The following is a 26,093-nucleotide window of genomic DNA, read 5'->3' as shown; positions in this document are numbered from 1 at the left end:
GGAACATTCCTTCTATTCCTAGTTTGTTCAGAGCTTTTATCATGAAAGGGTGCTGCATCTTGACAAAGACTTTTTCTGCATCTATTGAGAGGATCATGTGTTTTTTGTCTTTGCTTCTGCTTAAATGTAGTGTTATGTTTATGGATTTACATATGTTAAACTATCCATAATCCCTGGAATGAAACCAACTTGACTATGGTGTATGATCTTTTTGACATGTTGTTAAATTCAGTTTGCTGGTGTTTTTTTGAGAAACTTTGCATCTAAATTCATTAAAGATATTGGTCTATAATTCTCTTTTCTGGTTATGTCATTATTGGCTTTGGAATGAATGTAATGCTTGCTCCATAGAATGAGTTTGGTAGTATTCCTTCCCTTTCTATTTTCTGGGAAAGTTTGAGGAATATTGGTGTTTTTTCTTCTTTAAAAGTTTGGTAAAATTCAGCAGTGAATCCATCAGGTCCTAGGCTCTTTTTTGTAAGGAGACTCTTTATTACTGTTTCAATTTCATTGCATGCAATAGAACTATTCAGGTGCTTAATATCTTCTTGGTTCAATTTTGGTTGTTTGTATGCATCTAGGAATTTATCCATTTCATCTACATTTTCTAGTTTACTTGAATATAAGTTTTCAAAGTACTCTCTAATGATTCCCTGGATTTCATTACTATTGTGGTTATGTCCTCTTTTTCAGCTCTGATTTTATTAATTTATGTCTTTTCCCTCCTCCATTTCATCATGTTGGTTAAGGATTTGTTGATCTTGTTAATATTTTCAAAGAATCATCTTTTTGTTTAATTGTTTGTATAGTTTTTTGGTTTCGATCTCATTGATCTTAGCCCTGGTCTTTATTATTTCTTCCCATCTGCTGCTTTGTGGTTTGTTTTGTTCTTGTTTTTCTAGATTAGGGTGCATAATTAGGTTGTTTATTTGAGAGGTCTGTTTTTTGGTTTTTTTTTTAACTTAGGCACTTATAGCTATAGACTTTCCCTTAGCATAGCCTTTGCTGTGTCACACAGATTCTGGTAGGTTGTATTTTCATTTTCTTTGCATTCTAGGAACGTTTTGATTTCTCCCTTATTTCTCTGGTCACCCATTGGTTTTTCAGCAGTGTATTGTTCAGTCTCCATGTGTTTGAATATATTCTGTGGCTTCTTTTGTTGTTGAGGTTTAGTTTTATTCCATTGTGATCTGATATGTTGAAGTAGGTTATTTTGATTTTCTTGAATTTGTTAAGAATTGCTTTATGTCCTGAAATATGATCTATTTTGGAGAAAGTCCCATGAATTGCAGAAAAGAATGTTATTGCTTGAATCTTGGGTGAAATATTCTGTAGATATCAGCCATGTCTATTTGGTCTAATGTGTGGAGTAGTTCTGAAGTTTGTTTGTTAATCTTTTGTCTAGATGACCTATCTATTGGTGACAGTGGGGTACTTAGTTCTCCCACTATCACTGTGTTAGTATCTATCTGTGCTCTTAGGGCTGTGGAGAGCAGATTATGAAAACTGGACTTAAGAAAGGTGAGATGCAGCTTAATTGCTTTTACCTATAGGCCAAGATAGGCATAGTCCAGCCCACAAAAACAGAAAATATCAGAACAGCTGTGTCTACTAAGTTTGCATTCAGAAAAGCAGGAATACAGGTTTCTCCTGTTATAATGTCATGCCTCTCACAAAGAGCCTCTGCTCCACCCTGTTTGGTGCTGTTTATAAAAGAACCACTGAAGGAGGACAGGGGGCTTTTTTGGGCTTTTTGCCTTTGGCTTTTATCTGAGGCTTTTGCCTTTTGCTTTTGGCTTTTTGGTGTGGGAAGCTTTTGGAAGGGAAAAGAATTATGAAGGGAAAAGAATTGCTGAAGTGAAATTGCTGAAGGGAAAAGAATGGCTAAGGAGGGGTTGATAGAAAGTCTGAACCAAGAACTTTAACATAGGCCTTAGAAAAACTAAGCTAAAGAGAGAACTTTAATGTAGGCTTTAGAAAAGGTAAGCTAGAGAAAGAACTTTACACATGTGCCTTAGAAAAGCTAAGCTAAACAAAAAGCCAAAGAAAGAAATTTACAGTGGAAGTCTAAAGAGCGAGACTTTAAGAGTTATGCATATGTCATTTTCTGGAAGTGCTGTTGCAAAGCTTTAAGAAAGCTTAAGAGAGATGGTTTAGTGCAAGCCTTGGGGCAAAAGACTTAAGAGCAATTAAGCTAAAGATATACTAAGAGAAAACATGGGACAGAGTGAGCCTAAGGAAGAGATTTTAAAGAAGACCTTAGAAGCAAGGTTTTAAATAACTGCAAGGAATAAGGCCTTATAGAATAAAGATAGAGAAAAGAAGCAATGAGAGCTGGGCATCTCCACCTGAGCGCTCAACACACCTGACCCCACTTTCTGTTTGTCTGTCTCTCCTGTGTCTTTTCTGAACCTCCAGTTGCCCCCAGTTAGCCCAGTTAGGTTTGGTAATAACAAAGGAGGGAGCAAGAAAATAGTGCCCCTTCCATACGGCCATTAGAGTTTTCTACTGTAGATGGGTGCCCCTGTGTTTGGTACATATATGTTAGGGACTGATATTTCCTCTTGAAGAATTTTCCTTTCATTAATATGAAGTGATGTTCATGATCTCTTTGGATTGATTTTTGTCTGAAACCTATTTTGTCAGATATGAGTATAGATACTCCTGCCTGGTTTTGGGGTACATTTGCTTGGAAAACTTTTTTCCAGCCTTTGACTCTAAGACATTGTTTATTTTTTTCAGTGAGATTAGTCTCTTATAAGCAACATATGGTTGGGTCTTATTTTTTAACCCAGTTTGCTATTCTGCATCTTTTGTTGGGGCATTGAGGCCATTTAACATTCAGTGTTAATATTGAGAGGTGCTTTTTGTCTCTGGTCATTTTTATTACCCTATTGTTTAGTTTTACCTATTCCTTGTTTACTGGTCTGCTAACTCAAAAGGGTTTATTCTTTTTTGAGTCTTCTTGTCTCACTGTAGTTTCTTCTATATGTAAAAGTCCTTTAAGTATCTTCTATAGTGCTGGCTTTGTAGTTTTTCCTTACTGTGGAAGTCTTTACTTTCTCCTTCAATTAGGAAGGATAATTTTGCTACATAGATTAGTCTATGTTGACAATTGCTTTCTTTCAGGGCCTAAATTGTGTTTTCCCATGATTTTCTTGTGCTTAGAGTTTGAGTTGAGAAATCTGCTGTTATTCTAATGGGTTTCCCTTTATATGTGACTTGTCTTCTCTCTTTTGCAGCTTACAGAATTCTTTCTTTGTTCTCTGTGCTGAGTATTTTGATTGTGATGTGTATGGGGGTGTTTCTTTTTTGGTCCTGATGGTTTGGTATTCTGTAAGCTTCCTGCACCTGGGTGACTCTCTCTTTCTCAAGGTTAGGGAAGTTCTATGCTTTTGTTCTATTGAATTGGCTGTCAGTGCCTTTAGTTTGTATCTTCTCTCCTTCTTCTATACTCATGATTGATAGGTTTGGTCTTTTTGTGGTATCCCAGATATCTTGCATGTTCCAGGAATATTTTCTTAGCATTATTTCATGATCTTTTACTGCTTGATCTAATTCTTCTACTTTTTCTCCCATTCCTGATACTGTACTTTCAACTTGCTCCACTCTGTTTGCCAAGCTTTCAGTTGAGATTTTTATTTGGAATATTGTGTTGTTTATATAAAATTGATTATTTTTCAGGGTTTCCATGTCTTTATTGATTTCCTCTTTCATATCCTGAATAATCTTCTTAATTTCATTCATCTATTTGTTTATATTATCTTTGACTTCAATTAACTGTTTATTCACATCCTCTTTGAGATCAAATACTAGTTTTTGTGTTTCTTCTTTGAGATTATTAATCATTTTCACTATTATTTTTTGCAATCCATGTTTTGATATCTCTTCTATGCAGGTGTTTAGATTCTTAGTGATGGAATTGGCTTTTGAGGGAAAGCAGTTGTCTTGCTGTTTCATTTTCCATTGAGATTTATGCATCTGGAGTTGTTTTTGGCTAGGATTTTAATTCCTTGTGCCCCTGTAGTTGTGGTTTTGAGTTTTTTTCTCCTGGAGCTCCAGCATTTTTCATCAGAGAGGGGTATGCTGGAAATATTACCCCTTACAGGGTTCTTGTTGTAGTGCAGTTTATCTCTTTTCTCCCCTTAGTAAGGGGGCTGGAGTTTGTGCTGTTTGATGGGAACACAGGTACTCTCCTGCAGTCACAGTGGGGAGTACTGTGTCTCAGTGCCCTGTGGAAGGCAGGCTTCCTAATACCTGCAGAGTACCAGGTTGCCACTCAGTAGAGGAGCTGGAGTCTAGCTCTTGGGCAGGACAGACATGACTCTCCTATAAGGAGGTGGGGGGATCCCCAGCTGTCAGGGACAGTGGGGAGCACTAGGCCTCTGTGAATTTTGGGAGTTAGGCCTTCTGATGCCACTCAATGAGTAGTAGGTTACAGCTTTCCTTCCCTCAGTAAGGAATCTAGCATTTTTTGTCTTTAATGGAGAAGTAGGGGGATCACCTATGGTCAGGAACAGTGGGAAGTATTGGGCCTTTTTGTGCCTTAGGGAAACAGGTCTCCTGGCACCCACAGAATGGCAGATTACAACTGAGTGAAGAGCTTGCTTCCTGCTCTTTGATGGGGCAGTGGGGGTTCTCCCACAGGAAGACTTGGAGGTTAGTGTTGGGCCTCCATGGTCTGTGGAGAGGGAAGCCTGTTCACTTGAATGTGTGGCAGCAGGCTCCGGGCACTGAGTAGCAAGTTGAGGGTGCCTGTGGAGCATTAAACCTGGCAGGCTTGAATCATCTGTGCCCACAATGCAGCCAAGGCCCTGGGATCTACCTGTGTTGGGGCATGGACTTCCAGGAGCCACAGGAGCTGCTGCAGGCATGGGAGAACAAAGACAGGAGCCCTGGTGCCTGCTTGCTAGCGTGGGTTACCAAGACCCAAAGCAGCTACCGTAGACTTGGGGAATCCAAGCCTGTGGGCTGCTGAAACCATGGGGTCTGCTTGCCAACACATGTTGCAAGGAGCCACAGTAGCTGTTGCAGGCACAGGGAAACCAAGCTTCAGGCAGTGGGAGCTCTAGATCCTGCTTGCTGGGTCTCAGGTCCAGTAGGTCAGTAGAGTAGTGCTGCAGGCATAGAAGAACAAAACCTTTAAGTAGCAAGAGCCCTGAAGCCTGCTTGCCAGCATGGTTTACTAGGAGCCATGGCAGCTGCTGCAGGCGCAGGGGATCCAAGCCTGTGGGCAGTGGGAGTTCTGGGACCTGCTTGCCAGGTGCTAGCATCCAGAAGTCACAAGAAGTGCTGTAATCACAGGAGAACAAGCCTGAAGGCAGAAGGATCCCTGGGGCCTGCTTGCCAGCACAGGTTTCTGGGAGTGTAGTACAGTAGCTGTTGCCAGTATGGGTAACCAAGCCTTCTGACTTGCTTTTTTGTTACCCATGGAGCAGTGGGAACCCTAGGTCCTGCTTATACAGGAACACCAGTTTTCCTGCCAATTCAGGGTGAAGTTAGCAGGTCATGTAGTTGGGGGAGCATGGAGCCATGAGTTCCTATGTGTGCTGGGAAGCAGGACTTACTGCTGAGCATGCCAGATAAATGAGCCCGGAGCCACACTGAGACTTCAGAGACAGGGGATCAGGTCTATTGAGCTGCAAGTTGTTCTTCTCATCCTTCCTATGGTTAGTTGCGTCTCTATTTGTGGATTCAGAAAGGACTTTGTTTTTGCTGGCTATGGGATGCTGTGGGTGCCTTTTGGGGTCCCCTGATCTTCCTTCTTCAGAGTAGTTAGTTGCTGCTGGGGTATAGGGATATCAACCATCTGCCATCTTGCTCCTCCTCCCCCAAACTCTCAAAAAGTTTTATGAATACAGAAAATGTAGACTGATCCAAGACAGAGGTTAGGGTAGGGAATCAGAAATCCTAAGCTCTGTGACCCCAGAAACCACCTTGAGATGTTAGAGCTACACTTGGGTAATTCTGATTGCTTCTAGCCAAAATAATAAACTCCTTCACATTAGGTGTACACATAATTCAAAGACTGATCCTTAAATCATCGTTTAATTGCACCTAAAAGCTACAAAACTCCTGTGGGACACAGCCAGCAAGGTGTGTCCAGCCTTTTCCCTTCCCAACAAGCAGAAGACAGAGCATCAATCAATCAATTAAACTGGGCCATCCTGGATTCCTAACCTGTGTAAAGCCTCTCTACATCACATCTCCCTACAAAAGTGACAACATTTCTCCCTGCCAGCCAGCTCCAAAGCTGCTTGCATGAATCTGCAGAATGAACAGGTGAGCATCACACACCATGCATGACTCCCCTACCACATCCTGGGACTATAATCCAGCTCAACCCCTGGGCAGACTGAATCCCCCCAACAAAACTGAAAAACAAACAGAGAACTGTAATCTAACACCAACAGCAGAGGTGGTGGTGGAATACTGAATCAGCCCCAGAGAACAGGGGTGGGGCAAGGAGCTGAACTGTCAGTGAACAAATGTGGGTAAAGCAACAAAGGCTGAGAGTGGTAGTGACAAGAATGGTTCCCAGAGGAGCCACTAGCACCCAGCAGAGGTTCAGAAAAGCACAAAAGGCTGAGAGTGGAGTGGGGCAACAAGCCAACCTCCCAGAGGAGCCACTAGCACTGAACAGAGGTCGGGAGAGGCACAAAGGTTGAGAATGGGTTGGAGCAGCAGGCTAATCTCCCAAAGTGAGGCCAGTGGTGGATCCTGCAGCTGATCTCATGGGAAGGAAGACAGCATTCAAAACTGAATTACCTCACCTTGCTAGGGGATAAGCTGACCAAATAGAGTTGCAGCTGAAGGGCAATGCAGCTGCTGTGTGGTGAAAACAATAACTCTGACCACCCTGCATGAACTGGCAGACTTAACTCACCCCCCCCCCCAATTACAACTAACCATGTGGACAGAAGGAACCAAATACTACTCACAAGCCAGTCACCTGGTGAGACCACATAAGAGCTCCTGCTCATCCAGAATTGGATGCCCAAGGAATAACTACAGAACTTTTACTGAAAGACAACTTTTTATTGCTCCTGAACCTGGTATTTTTTTTCTCTATTATTAACTTCACCATCACTCTCTTCTTATCCCTATTCTTACCCCCTTCACTTCCTCTCATTTTCCATTGTTCTCCTTCCTAACTACTCTTTCTACCTCTTCTCATCCACTGTCTCCCCATCTTCATTTCCCCCTCTTATCCTCCCCTAACCTCTCACCACACTACACCACCCTTCTACATACTCACCACCCTCTGACTAGCCTACAGTACCAACTGTATTCCATCCCAGCCCCCTGCAATCCCTGACACAAGAACCCTCCAATGCAACAACAGAAATACACCCAAACACACACAAGGGCCACAAAACCCCAGCAGCCCCCCACACTTCTTCTACCACCCATCTACCTCTTTCCTTGTCCCCCTTTTAGTAGTGTCACCTTTACCAATTTCCCAAATTTCTATATTTAACCTAATAGTGATTACTTACCCAACTCCCACTGTATAGATATTATCAGCAAAGGGTTCCTATATAATATATAAATAACTGGCCTGACATTGAACATGTGAATTTGTTATTGCTAAATTACACCTCCATGCCAGAGACAGAAGGAACACATCAACCTAGCTAATAATCAAGTCAGTCACAACACAAAAATTGAATCAAGGGAAAGAAAACAGGCAATTAACACCAACAACTAGCCTATCAAGAATATATTTGTACAGCACCATAAAGAGCAATGGGAAGAAGAAGGGATGGAAACCACTCTCCTCAAAAAAATAATTCAATACAGGATTCAGTGAGAAATGAAGAATATGGATACCCAGTTCCTGACCTTAACAACACAATGATAAATGTCACAAAGTAGCCTAGTGACACCCACAAAAAAACCCTCTAAGAAAAAATCTTGGAAGAAATCACTGAGAAATTCATGGAGAAGACACTAGACATGGTTAACCAGAATGCACAAGATGCAAAGAAATTTCAAGTGACCAAAAATAAAGCACATGAGGAGACACAGAAACAAATAAATGAACTCAGAGTGGACCTCAACAAACACCAAAGTAAAACAAAGGACACTATAAAAAGAGAGACATATGAATTAAAGATGACAACACAAAATATAAAAGAGGAGTTGGGGAACAAAGATATGGAAAACCCCAGAAAAAAGAATCAAACAGAAATCCTGGAAATAAAATGTCCCTGTAGTCAAACAAAAAACACAGTGGAAGGCTATGCCAGCAGACTAAAGCAAGTGGAAGACAGAATCTCAGAAATCAAAATAAAATAGAAATTAGAGAAAAAAACAGAAGAAATCTTAGTCAAATAACTCAACAGCTGTGAAAGAAATATGCAAGAACTCACCAACTACATCAAAATACTAAACCTGAGAATCATGGCCATTGAAGGAGAAGAGGTACAAGATAAATGGATATGTAATATATTCAATAAAATAATAACATAAAGTCTCCTAAATGTTGACAGAGTTTTGCCCATTCAAGTACAGGAAGCCTCCAGGACACCAAAGGGACTTGACCAAAATAGAACCTCCCACATATTATCATTAAAGCAACAAGCACAAAGAACAGAGAAAGAATATCAAAGGCTGTAAGAGAGAAAAAACAAATAACATATAAGGTAAATCCATTAAAATAACAGGAGATTTCTCAATGGAAAACTTCAAAGCAAGAAGGACATGGAGTGAGGTATTTTGGACACTGAATGAAAATAATTTCAGACCTAAGATACTCTACCCAGCAAAACTATCATGCAAAATTGATGGAACAATAAAAATCTTCCATGATAAATAGAAACTAAAACAATACATGACCACCAAGTCACCAATAGAAAAGATTCTACAAGGAATTCTGCACACAGAAGATGAAAGTAAACAAAAAGAGGAGAAAACAGGAAATATCAAATGACAAAAGAAGAAAAGACAAGTAATCAGACAGCAGTATGGATTTGCCTGCACACAATCAAATCCTTAAACAACAAAAACAACTAAATGGCAGAAATCACCACCTACCCATCAATATTCACACTGAATGTCAACGTACTCAACTTCCCCATCAAAAAACACCATTTGGAAAACTGGATTAAAAAGTAAGATCTGAAAAGCTGTTGTTTACAATAGACCCACTTATTGACAGAAATAAACCTTGGCTTAGCGTGAAAGCCTGGAAGATTTACCAAGCCAATGGCCCTTAAAAGCAGGAAAGAGTAGTAATACTTTTATCAGACAAAGTAGACTTTAAACCTACATTGGTCATATGAGATAAAGAAGGATCCTTCTTACTAACAAAAGGGGAAATACATTAAAAGGAAATAACAATTACCAACCTATGTGCACCCAATGTCAGCACACCCAATTTCATCAGACATACACTGAGGACTTAAAAGCACATATAGACTTCAAAACAATGGTAGTGGGAGACTTTAATACCCCTCTATCACCAACAGATAGGTCATCCAAACAAAAATCAACAAAGAAATCCCAGAACTAAATGACACCATAGAACAAATAGACCTACGTGATATATACAGAATATTTCATCCAACAACACAATACACAGTCTTCTCAGCAGCCCATGGAACTTTCTCCAAAACACATCATATCTTAGGGCACAAAGCAAGCTTTAGCAAATACAAGAAAACAGAAATAACCCCCTGCATTCTATCTAATCACAATGCATTAAAACTAGAACTCAACAACCAAATCAACAGCAAAAAATATGCAAATACTTGAGAATGAATAACACATTGCTCAATGATCAGTGGGTCATAGAAGAAATAAGAGAGGAAATCAAAAAATTCCTGGAAGTTAATGAAAGTGAAAACACCACCTATCAGAACCTATGGGACATAGCAAAGGCAGTCCTAGAAGAAAAGTTTACAGCATGAGTGCATAGATTAAAAGGACAGAAAGATCTCAAATAAGTGACCTAATGCTACATCTCAAACTCCTAGAAAAACAAGAACAAGCAAAATCCAAAACAAGCAGAAGGAGAGAAATAATAAAAATAAGAGCCAAAATTAATGAAATAGAAACCAAACAAACAATACAAAGAATCAATGAAACAAAAAGCTTGTTCTTTGAAAAAAATAAACAAAATTAACAGGACCCTGGCAAATCTGACTAAAATGAGGAGGGGAAAGACCCAAATTAGTAAAATCAGAACCAAAAACATGAGATAAAAGCAAACACCAAAGAAATCCAGGGAATCATCAGATACTACTTTCAAATCCTATACTCCAATAAATTGGAAAATCTTGAAGAAATGGACAAATTTCTAGATACTTATGACCATCCAAAACTGAACCAAGAGGACATTAGACATCTAAATAAATCTACAACATGTAATGAAATTGAAGCAGCAATAAAGAGTCTCCCAAAAAAGAAATGTCCAGGACCTGACAGATTCTATGCTGAATTCTACCAGACCTTTAACGAACTAATACAAATGCTCCTTAAACTTTTCTGTAAAATAGAAAGGGAAGAAATACTTTGCAACTCATTCTATGAACCCAGTATTATACTCATCCAAAATGGAGAACTATAGGCCAATCTCCTTATTGAACATTGATATAAAAATCCTCAATAAAATACAGGCAAACTGAATCCAATAATATATCAGAAAGATCATTCACCATGACCAAGTTGGCTTCATCCCAGGGATGCAGGAATCAATAAATGTAATACAGCACATTAATAGGAGCAAAGACAAAAACCACTTGATCACCTCAATACATTCAGAAAAAGCCTTTGATAAGATTGAACACTATTTCATGATAAAAGCTCTAAGAAAACTAGGAATAGAAGGAATGTACCTCAACATTATAAAGGCTATGTATGACAAACCTATAGCCAACATCATAATGGGGAAAAATTGAAACCATTTTCCCTAAGGTCAGGAATGAGACAAGGGTGCCCACACTCTACAGTACTATTCAACATATTCCTGGAATTCCTAGGCAGAGCAATAAGGCAGGAAGAAGTAATAAAAGGAATACAAATAGGTAAAGAAATAGTCAAAGTATCCCTATTTACAGATGGCATGATCCTATACCTCAAAGACCCAAAAAACTCCTTCCTAACACTCCTAGACACCATAAACAACTTCAGCAACGTAGCAGGATACAAAATCAACTTATAAAAATCAGTACTCTTTCTATACATCAACAATGAACAAATTGAGAAAGAACAATTCCATTTAAAATGGCATTGAAAAAACCAAATACCTATGAATAAACTTAACAAAGGATGTAAAAGACCTCTAGAAGGAGAACTACAAACCATCTCTTGAAGATGGTTTGAGAATAAGGTGGAAAGTTCTCCCATGCTGATGGATTGGCAGAATCAACATAGTAAAAATGGGTATACTACCAAATGCAATCTACATGTCCAATGTAATTCCCATTAAAATCCCAATGACATTCATTACAGAGATTGAAAAATCTACCCTAAAGTTCATTTGGAAACACAAAAGACTGTGAATACCCAAGGCAATAGTGAGCAAAAAGAGCAATGCTGACGGTATCACAATACCTGACTTCAAACTATACTACAGAGCCATAGCAATAAAAACAGCATGGCACTGGCACAAAAACAGATATGAAGACAGTGGAACAGAATAGAGGACCTGGGTATGAATCCACACAGCCCACCTCATTTTTGACAAAGGCACCAAAAACATATGATGGAGAAAAGACAGCCTCTTCAACAAATGTTGCTGGGAATACTGGTTATCTGCCCACAGAAAACTGAAACTAGATCCATGTCTATCACCCTGTACAAGTATCAACTCCAAATGGATCAAAGACATTAATATCAGACCCAAAACCTCACAGTTAGTATAGGAAAGAGCAGGGACTACACTGGAAGAATAGGTATAGGCAAGGACTGCCTCAATAGAATTCCAGCACCCCAACAACTAAAGGATGGACAAATGGGACTACATGAAATTAAAAAGCTTCTGCACAACAAAAGAAATGGTCTCTAAATTGAAGAGACCATCCACACACTGAGAGAAAAATCTTTGCTAGGTATACATTAGACAAAAGACTGATAGCCAGAATATATAGGGAGCTCAAAAAACTAAACTCCCCCCAAATCAATTAACCAATAAAGAAGTTGGCAAAAATAAAGAGAACTTTTTCAAAGGAAGTCCAAATGGCCAAAAAAACACGTGAAAAAGTGCTCACCATCCCAGTCCATAAAAGAAATGCAAATCAAAACCACACTAAGATTTCACCTCACTCCTGTTATAATAGCTACCATCAAGAATACCACCACCAACAGGTGTTGGTGAAGAAGCAGGGATAAAGGAATCCTTATTCACTGTGGGTAGGAATGTAAGCTAGTACAACCACTGTGGAAAACAATATGGAGGCTTCCTAAAAAACTAAACATAGATCTGCCATATGACCCAACAATGCCACCCCTAGGGATATACTCAAAGGAATGTGACACAGGTTACTCCAGAGGCACCTGCACACCCATGTTCATCACAGCAGTATTCGCAACAGCCAAGCTATGCAAACAGCCAACATGCCCCACTACCATGGAATTTCATTCGGCCACAAAAAAGAATGAAATGTAATTTGCAAGTAAATGCATGAAACTGGAGAACATCATCTTAGCAGAAGTTAGCTTAGGCTCAGAAGACCAAAAATTGTATGTTCTTCCTCATATGTGGATTATAGACCTAAAATGAATGGAGTAATATTATTGGACATGGGTCAAACACTAAAGGGAGAACATGAATGGGAAGAATAGGGAAAGGGAAGGAAACCTAAAACTTGAATGTGGTTGACGTGTTCATTGTAGAGGAGTGAATATAGTAATGTTAAGCTGGCATAGGCCTTTATAGGAAGGGGACCAGGAAACAGTGAAGAGATGAACCCATGTGTGTTGCAATACACATGTGCATGGAAACAATGCTAGGAATCTCTCTGCATAGTTATCTTTATCTCAAACTAGCAAAACGCTGTGTCTTTCTTATTATCTCTTTTGTTTTCTCTTTAACAAAACTGGAGAACAAGAGGGCAGAACATGTTCTGCCTGAAAGCAGTGGGGGTTTGTGTAGGAGGGGGGTAAAGGGTAGGAGGAGGGAGAGATGTCCCAAACAATGTGTACATATGTGAGTAAATGTAAAAACAATGAAAAAGAAAGATCAGAAAAAAAAAAGAAAATGTAGAGTTAAGCCTGAAAAGTTAAATGGTACCTGAAAAAATGATAACAGTGACCAAACATCAAACATGGATAAAAACCATTCCCAGGCACTCCACCCTATTTATAAAAGTAGAATCTTTTTTGTAGTTGTTGACTTGATCAAATTTATTTTTTACTTTCTATTTGGGGGAATCCTACCTTTCCCAATTCTTTTTTTTTAATTTCTTTTATTCATATGTGCATACAATGTTTGGGTCATTTCTGCCCCCTTCCTCCACCCCCTCCCTTTCTCCTTCTTCCCCTCTCTCTGCCCCCTACCCCCTCACTACCAGGCAGAAACTATTTTGCCCTTATCTCTAATTTTGTTGAAGAGAGAGCATAAGCAATAATAGGAAGGACCAAGGGTTTTTGCTAGTTGAGATAAGGATAGCTATACAGGGAGTTTACTCGCATTGCTTTCCTGTACATATGTGTTGCATTCTAAATTAATTCTTCTTGAACTAACCGTTTCTCTAGTTCCTGGTCCCCTTCTCCTATTATCCTCTGTTGCTTTAAAGTTTCTGCATTAGTTCCTTTGCACTGAAGACATCAAATGCTATCTTGTTTTTCTTGGGTTTCTTGCCTATCCTCATATCTCCCTTGTGTGCTCTCGCCTCATCATGTGATCAAAGTCCAATCCCCTTGTTGTGTTTGCCCTTGATCTAATGTCCACATATGAGGGAGAACATATGATTTTTGGTCTTCTGGGCCTGGCTAAGTTCTCCAGTTCCATCCATTTACCTAAAAATGATAAGATTTCATTTTTCTTTATGGCTGAGTAAAATTCCATTGTGTATAAATACCACATTTTCTTAATCCACTCATCAGTAGTGGGGCATCTTGGCTGTTTCCATAACTTGGCTATTGTGACAAGTGCTGCGATAAACATGGGTGTGCAGGTGCCTCTGGAGTAACCTGTGTCGCATTCCTTTGGGTATATCCCCAAGAGTGGTATTGCTGGATCAAATGGTAGATTTATGTTTAGATTTTTAAGAAGCCTCCAAATTTTTTTCCAAAGTTGTTGTACCAGCTTGCATTCTCACCAGAAGTGGATTAGGGCTCCTTTTTCCCCACATCCTCGCTATCACGTGTTGCTGGTGGAGTTTTTGATGATGGCTATTCTAACAGGGGTGAGGTGGAATCTTAGTGTGGTTTTGATTTGCATTTCCTTAATGGCTAGAGATGGTGAGCATTTTTTCATGTGTTTTTTGGCCATTTGAATTTCTTCTTTTCAGAAAATTCTGTTTAGCTCACTTGCCCATTCCTTTATTGGTTCATTAATTAAAACTAGAATCTGATGGGGTGCCCTGGAGGCAGCTGGGGCTGGCATCCAACCCTATGTGTCCTGTCATTGTTTCATAATTAGACACTGGATGAGCAACATGCAAAACACAGACTGAGCAACAAGGCATGGGCAGTTCTTGCTTGTGAGTCTCATAAGATGATCATATATGAATTCAAACATATATCAAAATATTCCCTTTTCTGATAAACTGAGGTCATAACAGATGTTTCCTTAAACTAACTGTCACGCAGATGAAGTGTGGATGAAATATTTGTAAGAAATGGGGATATATAAAGATACATTTCTCTGGGGAATTGAAATCAAAATCCAGGAATATACGAACACATACCACATGAAATGAAGGAGTTATTAGCTAAAAATACATAACATTTGTTGTTTTAGAATTTTTTGATAGGCACAGCATACATATTTATAGGCAAAAAGGTGATATTTGAATTCATGCATAAGTTGAGTAATGGTCAAGTCAGGACAATTGTAATTTTCATCATCTTAAAGTTTTATTACACCTTTGTACTTAAAGTACAAAATTATGGAGGAAATGTATTTTGGTGAAACATATTACTCAATTAGGTCAAAATTATGAATAGACATTACACTTTAGTGCACAAATATAAGTGAGACAAGGTTTGGAATGTTCACAAAAAATGTTTATTGAATTAGCATGCCCAGATATATCACAAGTAAAGAGAAGAAATCTTCATGACAATAGCACAGCAGCGTGAGGATAGCCAGTTTGAGTGACGGGCTCTGGATCAGTAAAAGATCATCACAGATGGCCACGTTTTCAGTAAAATCTTGAGGACCAGTATCTGCCATAGAAGGAGGGATGGAAGTAGCCACAGCCACAACCTCCATAGCCCCCAAGGCCATAGCCAAAACCATAGCCATAGCCCAGGCCCCTGAAGCCACCAAGGCCATAGCCAAGGCCACCATAGTAATTGCCGTAGTAGTAGCTCATTGTGTCAGAGGCTGAGGCTTGGGTTTGGTGTTGAAGGCGAGTTTCCTGAGGATGAATGTCACCTTCTGCACCTGGGCTTTTATACTTTCTCAGTGCAGGCATGGCAAGCCACAACAAAGAATGTCATTCTCATTGCAAATTCCTCTTTAGTGAAAAACAGTATGATTTACCCATACCTTTCTTATTAAGGGTATTTGCAAAAATGCATACATTTAATTTTCCTTTTACATACATTTTCATTTTCATTTTGTTTTGATCATTGTTCTAATTTCACATATTTCTATATTTAAAATATAATTCTCAGGCACTCTGGCAATAGTTGGATCATTTCTGGCAATCCTCATACTTTCTTTTATGTCATTCATGTCATCTTAACCTTTCATGGTTTTCAAGTTTAATCTGTTTTAAATATAATACTTTCTGTGCCTCTGTTTCCCAATAAATCACTAATAAATCATTAATGATTAATATTAATCCTAAACAGAAAGACATAACTTACACATAAAATGGTGGAAATATTTTCCAATATGCATGTTGTTTTTGTGTGTGTGCCTACATTTCATCTCTAATTAATAACAGTGTATAGAAGAGATTGAATCTTGGTTACAATACAGCCAATACTAGTTGTTTTCTTGGGGTACTGTAACTAATTATCACAAATTTGATGCCATAACGTAAAATTATTCTTTCCAAATCTTGGAGATGAAAAATCCTAAATGAAGTTATTGGTTCGACCATACTGGCAGCCCTGGATATGCTTCAGCTTGAAGCTGCACCTCTATAGTCTCTGCTTCAGTCATGCTATAGCTCTCACCCTTTTGGGTCTGGAGTCTGTGTGTGTGTGTGTGTGTGTGTGTGTGAGAGAGAGAGAGAGAGAGAGAGAGAGAGAGATTGAGAGAGAGAGAGAGAGAGGGGGGAGAGAGATAGCACCAACTCTTCTGGGGCACCAGGCATACAATTCAAGGCCTGACACAATCCAGTATGACTTCATCCTAAATTTACTGCATTTTCAAAGTGTCTATTTCCAATTCACAGTCACCTGATGTAAGACTTCAAAGTGTATTTTTAGGGAACCTAGTTCAACCCACATCACTAGCTTTTCTATAAAAAATATGACTCCTGCCAGATTGTATTTCAATGATTTAGATAAATGGAGATGCACTTCTAGGAATTCTTCTCCTTGTACATTTCTATGTTACCTTGAACTGAAACACATTTTTCATGAGCTTCAGAACCAGAAAATAAACAAGTGTTTCTTGAGATTAGAATACTAGGAGAGACTGGAGTGAGAAGAGTCACTTTCCCCAGGGCTGCAAAAACCTCAGGTAAGTTCTTTTTCTATTAAGTGTAGACTCCCATAGTTACAGAGATGGCTTTAGGTTTGCTCACAATAATTACTTTTCCCCTCACAGAGAACCTGGTAGAGTTCCTGTAGATAAAGCTCATGAAGATGTAGGGGTCTTCCTAGACCTTAACCCCTGGGAGTTTGCTACTTTTACATTCATACACATTTAACCACTAACAACTTGTCAAAATTACAATGTAAATATTTTTGTCATTTTATCTCCAGAGCTTCCTTCTCTAGATAAGCTGATCTCAGCTGTTATTCTCTGGATTACCCCCAACTCTCCAGATTTTAGAATGGCTCTTGGTCCTGCAAGCTAAATTCTCTGCTAGATTCTAGGAAAGTTTTATTTTTTAATACTTTTCAGCTTTTTTGGTTAATGCCACACAGACAAGGGTCCACTTCTTGCCATGTTAAAGCTATACTGGAAGCCCTAAACTCTTATTTTGTAGAAAATGGAGTAATTAGAAGATGAAAGATTCAAATTTTAGGATGCATACGGAAAGGATTACAATTAAGATGGAGATTTATTCATTCATGAACTAAATTTTATTGAATATCTGGAATATCACTTTGCTATGGAAAAGCAGATGATAAAAGAGAAAGATGACCATTGCCTCAAAAATGTGGTTGTCTAAGAATGTCTGTGATTTTTTGTGCATCTAAGCCCTGCACTCTCCATGGTAGGGAAAATGGAACCACATAAGCCAATATGGAGAAAGGAAAAATGAGAGCTAGCCCTATTTGAAAAGCAGTTTAAAGAACCTAAAGCTTCCTTTGTCCAGATTCACTTGTTAAAGAATTCTGGACAAGGTGGGACATGCCAAATTAGACAGATGGTAGAATTCAACAAATTATCAAAAAGAGAAAGATAGGGCCATTCTTTAGGTGAAGTTCAGAGGAAACACAGCTCACCATATCTTCAATGTGCACATTAGTCTGGTTGGGGCAGAATTTAACTAATTAAATTGGGGTGGTATATAGTTTCCAGTACAAGAAGAGCCTGGACCCAATTATGGATTGAAAAGTTGGTCAACCTTTTAGTTAATAAAGTGGGCTATTAGAGTGGGTGGTAAGGGAGGGGGTGGGGGCAGGGGGAGAAATGACCCAAGCCTTGTATGCACATATGAATAAAACAATAAAATAAAATAAAAAGAAAAAAATTCTTTAGGAATACTTTTTTTTGTAGTGCAGGTAGGTTGAAGATTTGTAAGTATTATCTGTGCAATAGTGAGATAACTAAGATTCAAAATGTGATGAATTTTTATGGAGCAAACACAGGATATTAACAACATGTTCTTCCACATTTGAGTTGTATAAAAAGGAAGTAAATAGTAAAATGCATAGCATAATGAGGTACAAGTCAAGGGAATGGTTGCCTGCTGAGCCCAGAAATATTGCGATATCTATTAGGAATGCATATTACCAAGAAAATGCTTGCTCATACAATGCCAAGAATCTAATTAACTTTGCATACTACACAAACAATGAATGCTCCATCAAGCTAAATATTGTGATGAAATACATCATAAATGTGCATTTATTCAGTTCTATAGGATGACATACAAAAAAATAGGCATTGTTTTAAAAAAAAAACAATCTTAACAGTGGGTTCCATGCTTGAGTTAATCATGAGGAAACATGAATTTGAAGTATATCCATGATAAAATATTTTTCAATATAAAAATAATACTATAGTCTTAGAAAACATAAATAAAATACACTGTGCTTTGAAGTAGCTGAAAAAAGAAATTTGGAATTTAATACTCATTAAAAATGTTTCTTATGTCCAGAAATATTACAGAAAAGGAATTTAGCATAAGTCATATCTGAAAAGTTGACTATTATCAACTTTCAAATTATTGATCAGTTATATCAAAGTGTACTAATTTAAAAAGCTCCTAGTATATAGTGATGACTTCTTTGAATAATTAAGGTATTAGGTGAAAATTAGGCAAAATGCTGAGTTTAAAAATAATGGCAGATCTTTTCAGTAAAATCCAGAGGACCAGTATCTGCTATAGAAAGAGGGACCGAAGTAGTCACAGCCACAACCTCCAGAAACCCCCAGGCAACAGACAGAACCATAGCCATAGCCCAGGCCCCTGAAGCCACCAAGGCCACCATAGTAATTGCCATAGTAGTGGCTCATTGTGTCAGAGGCTGAGGGTTGGGTTTGGCGTTGAAGGTGAGCTTCCTGAGAATGAATGTCACCTTCTGCACCTGGACTTTTATACTTTCTCAGTGCAGGCATGGCAAGCCACAACAAAGGAGTGTCATTTTCTTTGAAAATCCATCTTTAGAGAAAAACAGTACCCTACTTATTAAAGATAGCTACCTTACTTATTAAACATTAAAACTTGCATTAAGAATTCAATTTTAAATCTTCAGAACTTCTAACAGATTTTCCTATCTCCAATGCTAATATTTCTACACATTTCACATTCAAATCTTAATGTTTAATCTCCTTATTTCATACAGCATAAGGTTTTTAGTCAATGTCAACATGTCTTCCTCATTTTTTCATACACTGAGTTCTCACCAAATGCAATATTTTCATCTCTGTACTTTTACAAGTGATGTTCTTAGCCTGAAATTGTAAGAATATACTTATAAATATTTGAAAATGTTAATGTTTTTCTCCTTGCATGTGTGCATTTTGGGTAAATTTCTAAGAATCTTTTTATTTGTAATTAGTATTAGAATCCTGTCAAAATATAACTCCAAAATAGCTTGTTTTTCCACTAAAAGTTAAGTGATATTTTCACTCTGCATAATTGAGTCCTCTTAAATTGTTTCATAAAGCTTCAATTGGCTTTGCACCTTTATCTTTTTTTCTTAGAACATTTAACTCATGATGAGGCAATCCCTCCTCTTTTCCTTGTAGCTTCAACATTTCACCTTCTGACCTCCAGCTCATCATCATGACTCTGCTGCCTTGAAAATAAAGTCTTGCATTTTACAACCTGTGACTTACAAACTCTTTGAGTTATAATATTTGATCTTTACAGCCCTGAGGATTAATTTAATACCTGGTAAAATTATGCAAAGTGAATCTGTTAGTATTTTATAAATGTATATTTTCCTGAAATATTAATTTAAATTTATATTATTATTGTATAGAGGACAAAATATACATTTACATAAATAATATATAACACTTCAAGGTTCAGAAAAAAACAATTATAAAGAAATTGATATTCAAACAAAAAAGTTTGAAAAGTATTTTGACAGGGATTTAAGCTGGGAGGTGGCTGATGGTAAATAGACAAGCCAATACTCCATGACAATGAAAGTCAACTATTTCACTGTATAAAAATGTATATGTGTATCTGATACATCTGTTTTATCTGAGTGTATAAACCTACATTTGTGTGATTTTGCTGAAATGGTATTTGGAAGTTTAAGAGGCCAGAGGCACTGACTATTTTAGTGAGGGTGAATTGCCCCACAAATAAAATCTGGAGAAGGTATGCATCTTAGAAGCATGGGTAGAGAGTGAAAAGATAGGATGAGACTCCCCAGTACAGTGGTTTTAACTTGCAATTAGAAACAAAAGAAAGCAAGGTTTGCCCTCAAGAGCAACACAGTATGATTTGGGTACTGAGATTATGAATTATTATCGGTATGTTAATATATGAATTTAGAATCAGAGTAGATTTTGAGTTGCTTTATAAGTTTTTAATCAAGATATTGAAAAGAGTACCATGATATTTCAGAGAAATTTACTTTCTGTGAAAATACAAGGAAATATTTAATAATATTTAATAATATACTACAAAGAATGGGAGCCAGAGTTTATAGGTATCTTTTTATAATATACAGACTCTGTAGTAGAAAAATAACCAATTAACTATATTATAATAATTTAATAGTAAAGGGGAATAATCTAAAGATCCACAATTAGCTGAAGATAAGACACAAAAATATTTATAGGGGGAATGTGTGTGAGCAAACCAGACAGAACAAAGAGAAAACAGCTACCAAGATAGACTTTAACCTAAGTCTCAATAATATTACATGTGAACATTGAAAACATGCTAAAAAGAAGAAAGACAGTATTACCAAAGATTTTAAAAAGACTTACAACTCTATGTCTTTAATTCACCTTAAATATAAAAGCATATGTAAGGTAAAAATAACAGAGAGGAAAAACATATGGAACATAATTCTAGCCAAGAGAAAACTGAAGTACTTATTCTAACAAAACAGAGACTTAAGTTCATGGAATATTATAAATGATCAGCAGTATCATTAAGTAATGTAAAAACAAGCAATTATTCTTTCAAGAAATGCAAAATTCTAATTGTGTAATCTCCTAGCAAGAAAATTTCAAATTAATGAAACAAAAATTTGTAAACTAAAAAGCAATAAATATTTTCATGATTTTAGCATTAAACTTCAACAACCAGTACTCATTAATTTCTAGTATAATTAGACAAAAAAATCAGTAAATATAAAAAACATTTAGCCTAATTGACATTTACAGAACAGCTCATCAAATAGCAGAGGAGGATCTTTCAAGTATGGAAAGATCATTCAGCAAGATGTGATATTTTCTGGACAATAAAAATTCCTGATAAATTTAAAAGAAAAGAAACTTAAAAAAATAGAAATCACAAACTATGTTTTTCAAGCATAAAAAATTAAAGTAGACATAAATTATAAGGAACTATGGTATAGTCCCAGCACCGTGGGAGACTGAGGCCAGGAGGATTACGAATTTGAAGCACTCTGAGCTATACTGTGAGTCCTCATCTCAAAACAATCATTTTATAGAATGATATTTGGAAAATGACTCAATGTTTTAGAATTCTAAAATAGATAACAAATAAATGAAATAAGTAAAATAAAAAGAAATTAAAATATTTTGTCTAAATGAAAATATAATCAATCACTATGGTTGAAATGTAGATAAAAAATGCTTAGAGGAAAAGTATAATGATAAATCCTTCTAATAATAAAAAGTCTCACTCTGCAATTTAAATTTGTCAATAAGCAGAAGAAAAAGTAACAAAAAATAAATCTGAAATAAAACCAGTAGAATAAATTCAGTAGAGAAAATGCAAAAGAATTTAAAATCTGATTCTTTGAGATCTGCATAATTGTCAGTCTGTAGCTAGGTATACCAAAAGAAAAAGAGAGAAGAGACAAATTACCTTAGGAGAAAGCATCATTACAGACCCTGTAGGAATTTAATCGTCCTCTATTTCCCTCCCACCCCCACAAACCTCTTCTATACTCTCTTATCTAATTCCCAAAGTAACTAATTTGTGGTTGGATCCTCTGAGAAAGGTGGGGTGGGTGAGAGGCAGGTTGTATTAGCCAACTTTCTGGCATTACAACAAAGTGCCTGAGTGAATCAACATACAATGAGACAGATTGATTTTGGCTCACAGTTTCAGAGGTTTCAGTCCAGAGTTGCTTGGCCCCATCTCTTTGGGCCTATGGCAACACTGAGCATCATGGTAAGGAGGACGTCGGTTGCAAAGCAGCTCATCTCATGAAGGGGCAGGAAGCAAAAAGATGCCTGGAACATAGAAAACCTACCAAGGGAAGCTTCAATCAGCAAGTAGAGCAAACCAAGAGAGTGGCCATGAAGTCTACAGCAAGCGATGCCGAAGAGGCAGGACTACCCAAATTCTTGAGGACCCACGTCACACCACCATGTTCCCTAATGCTGGACTTGGAACAATAATACTTAATGTTTGTCCTGCTGGGATTTGATGTTACTTTGGTCCAATGCCTGCTTGCTGTATTCTCTTCTTCCCTTTTAAAATGGGAATGTGTATGCTCTGCCAATGTATTTGGGAAGTGCCTGTTGTCACCTTCTTTGGTTTTCCAGTGGACCTGTCATGTTATTTAGCTATGCTAATGTCAGCACTGTTGATGTTCATAACAGGCTCATTTGGCATGTGTCTGATATTATAGAAAAACTGTCCAGCATAGCAGCTTTGCCACACCATAGTATAGCCACTAACTAGATGGCAAGGAACAAGAGTGACCTAAGCCCTGAAGATTGCACCCAGGTTTATATTTTAGCATATGGTAAATAATTAAATCAACATTCTCTGAAATCAATTTCTAAATGATTCAGACCTTGTGGAGCTTAAATAATGAAACATTTATTTTCACTTCAAAAATAAGAACTTTGATGTTTAACTTTAAAACAGCATAAAGTGTCAAAAACCATATAGGAATTTTATCCTGGGAACAGCACTGGGTTGTATGTGGGGTATCTATATGTGAGGAAGAGAGAGCAGATAAAAAAGAAGGATGAAGACTTTCCTACTCTTCCTAAAGAATGCCAGATTTCAACACTTCCCTTGAAACCAGGATGTGGTGACTCAATAAAACTGATTCAGAAGCCATGGTCTGCCATCTAATTCTTCAGAGAACAGGTAAGAATCTATATTAAACTTTCTTCATATACCAAAGGACAAGAGGACAATTTTTGATATGCCATTTCTAATCAGGTCATTGTTAGAAATGACAACAAATTCTATTTTATTTTATTGTGGTTTGTTGTAACTTTAGCTTCTAATAAACATTGATATCATGAAGAAAAGAAAAAATATATAAACAAAATGCTACAACTAATTTTATACCAAATATTTAAAGTCTACATATTTTTTCTGAACATCAAAAACAAGGCTGTCCTCTCTCTACTCGGATTCAATATTATGATGAAAATGCTTACTCTGTAGTAGTACAAACGAAACAAAAGACATTCAAAATGGAAAGCTAGAAGTAAAAGTATCTTTATTCCAAACAGATGATTGTCTGTTAAAGAAAACAAATAAAAACACCATGGAAAAGCTGGAATAATTAATAAGTGAATAGTGAGTTTTGGTAGAGCTATCAGACACACCACTATAATAAATACAATTAGATTTTAAGTTTTTTAAAAGTACCATTTACAATAGCCCCCCAAATCAAATATTTTGATTAAAATATATAAAATATTTATATGATCCATGAGCTAAAATACTCTGATCAAAGACACCTAAATAATCACAGAATACAATGGTGTTTGAGATTAAGGAGTGACATCTATGATACAAATTCTCTCCAATATGATTTGCTTGCTCAATGAAATATAACTCAAAATCACACAAGCATTTTGGATTACAAACATGGCTCAAGTGGTAGAATGCCTGCCTGGCAAGTGGAATGCCCTGACTTCAATCCTCAGTACTGCCAAAAAAAATTTCATAAGCATTTATGTAAGTGGACAAAATTATTCTAAGATATGCATAGGAAGACAAAGAGACTACAATAGCCAAACTTTTAAAAAGGTGAAAAAACACCACAGAACATAACTTGTTTTGGCATTGACTATAAAGCACAGTACTCAGAACAATAAGGATTTGTTACAAAGATTTACATATTATTAATAGAATAGGATAAAAACTCTAGAAATAGATCTAAATAAATATGTCAATTGATTTAAGTAAAGGTGGCATGGAAATTTTATGAAGTTTAGACTTCTCAGAAAATTGAACTGGGGTAATTGGACACACATATACTAAGAAGCAAAACAAAACATAATTTATTTTTTTAAATTCTCATTTCATAAATTTTCTACATGGAAAATGAATTACATATTACACAAAAGTACATCTTACACAAAATTAACTATTTATAAATTAATTGTGGTGATGGTTCTACACATCTCTGATCATACTAAGAACTACCGGATTGTACATTTTCAATAGGTGAATTGAATGATACACGAATTTTATCTCAATATAGCTATTAAGAACACTAACTATACCTTGTTCTATACCCCACACCTATTTTCAAATATTTTTATATACAAATCTCAAAGTGTATATATGTGTCTAAATATATAATGTAAATTATTAAATTGTCTAAGAATAAAAGAACATTTTTGTAACCAGGTATTGCATAAAACCCTTTGATGCAGCACTAAAAGTTAAGATTCATTAACTGGACTTTACCATAATAAAATATGTTGATTCTATGAAAGACATTTTTTAAAAGACAGAGTAGGAGAAAATATTTGCATATCACATTTCTGACAAATCACTTATATCCAAATTATATAATTATTCTCAAAACTCAACAATAAGAAAATACATAATCCAAATGGACAAAATTCTAAATGAACATTTCACCAAAGTAGATTACAGATGTTTAGGATACATAGTCAGGAAAACATGCATGACATCCTTAGCCATCAGGGAAATATAAATTGAACCACAATAAGATTCTACTACATACCTGTAGCAAGACTTAGAGGAAGAGCCCAGAGAAGGCTCCAATTACGCCAACCTTTTATGTCTACTTTTATGTGACTATGAATAGATGAGTGCATGGAGAGGGGCAAAAGTTATACCTGGGTGTTTTCCCAATCAATTTCCATGTACAGTGCAAAGTATACGAAAAGATAAATAAAGCATATATGGCAATGTAAAGTTTTCAATACATTATTAAACATCTCTATTGACCTAATAACTATTTAGGAGTTTGAAGAATATTTTGGGAGCTTTATTAATATGTAGTGAAAATCATACAGAGAAATATTTTATTATAGTTATTTTTGAATTGCTTGCGTTTAGTTAATTTTCATTGCTGTAACCTGAGAAAATAAATTTAAAAGGAGGAATGATTTTGTGGTCCTTTGGCCCTGTGGTTTTTGGACCTATATGAAGCAGTTTATATGGTGTAATCTATCATGGGGCAGAGGAAAGACTTACCTCATGGCAGCCAGCAGGAGAAAGAGGAAGGGGCCAGAGACAAGATTTAGCGTCCAAGGTTATAACCCTCAAGAATCCACTGCCTAAAGTAGGTCCCATATCCTAAGTTTTCACCACCTCCAAATAGCCCATCAAATTTTGAACCTATCAATGGATTAACCCATTGATGATGTCAGAGCACTCATGATCCAATCACTTGTCCAATCTCTCTGCTCAGAACATTGCTGTGTCAGGGACCAAATCTTCACCACATGTGCTTTGGAAGAACATTTCTAATCCAAACCATAAAACCTATACAGAATTACAAACAGGCACATGATTAATCAGTTTTTTCCATTTTTAGTAAATTTTCTGTAGACAATATAGTCATTTATTGCCTGCATTCTTAGTAGACTCATTCTGCCGCCCACCCTACCCCTGCTCTATGACTGAAATAAACCTAGATATCTAATATCAAATTTATTTACATTCCACTAAGTCATTAAACCTTTTCCAAAGTGACTAAGTCTGAAATCTTTGGATTCACTTGAACCTCTT

This window comes from Castor canadensis, chromosome 5, assembly GCF_047511655.1.
Source record: "Castor canadensis chromosome 5, mCasCan1.hap1v2, whole genome shotgun sequence".
Taxonomy (NCBI): Eukaryota; Metazoa; Chordata; class Mammalia; order Rodentia; family Castoridae; genus Castor; species Castor canadensis.
This window is presented reverse-complemented; position numbering follows the sequence as displayed.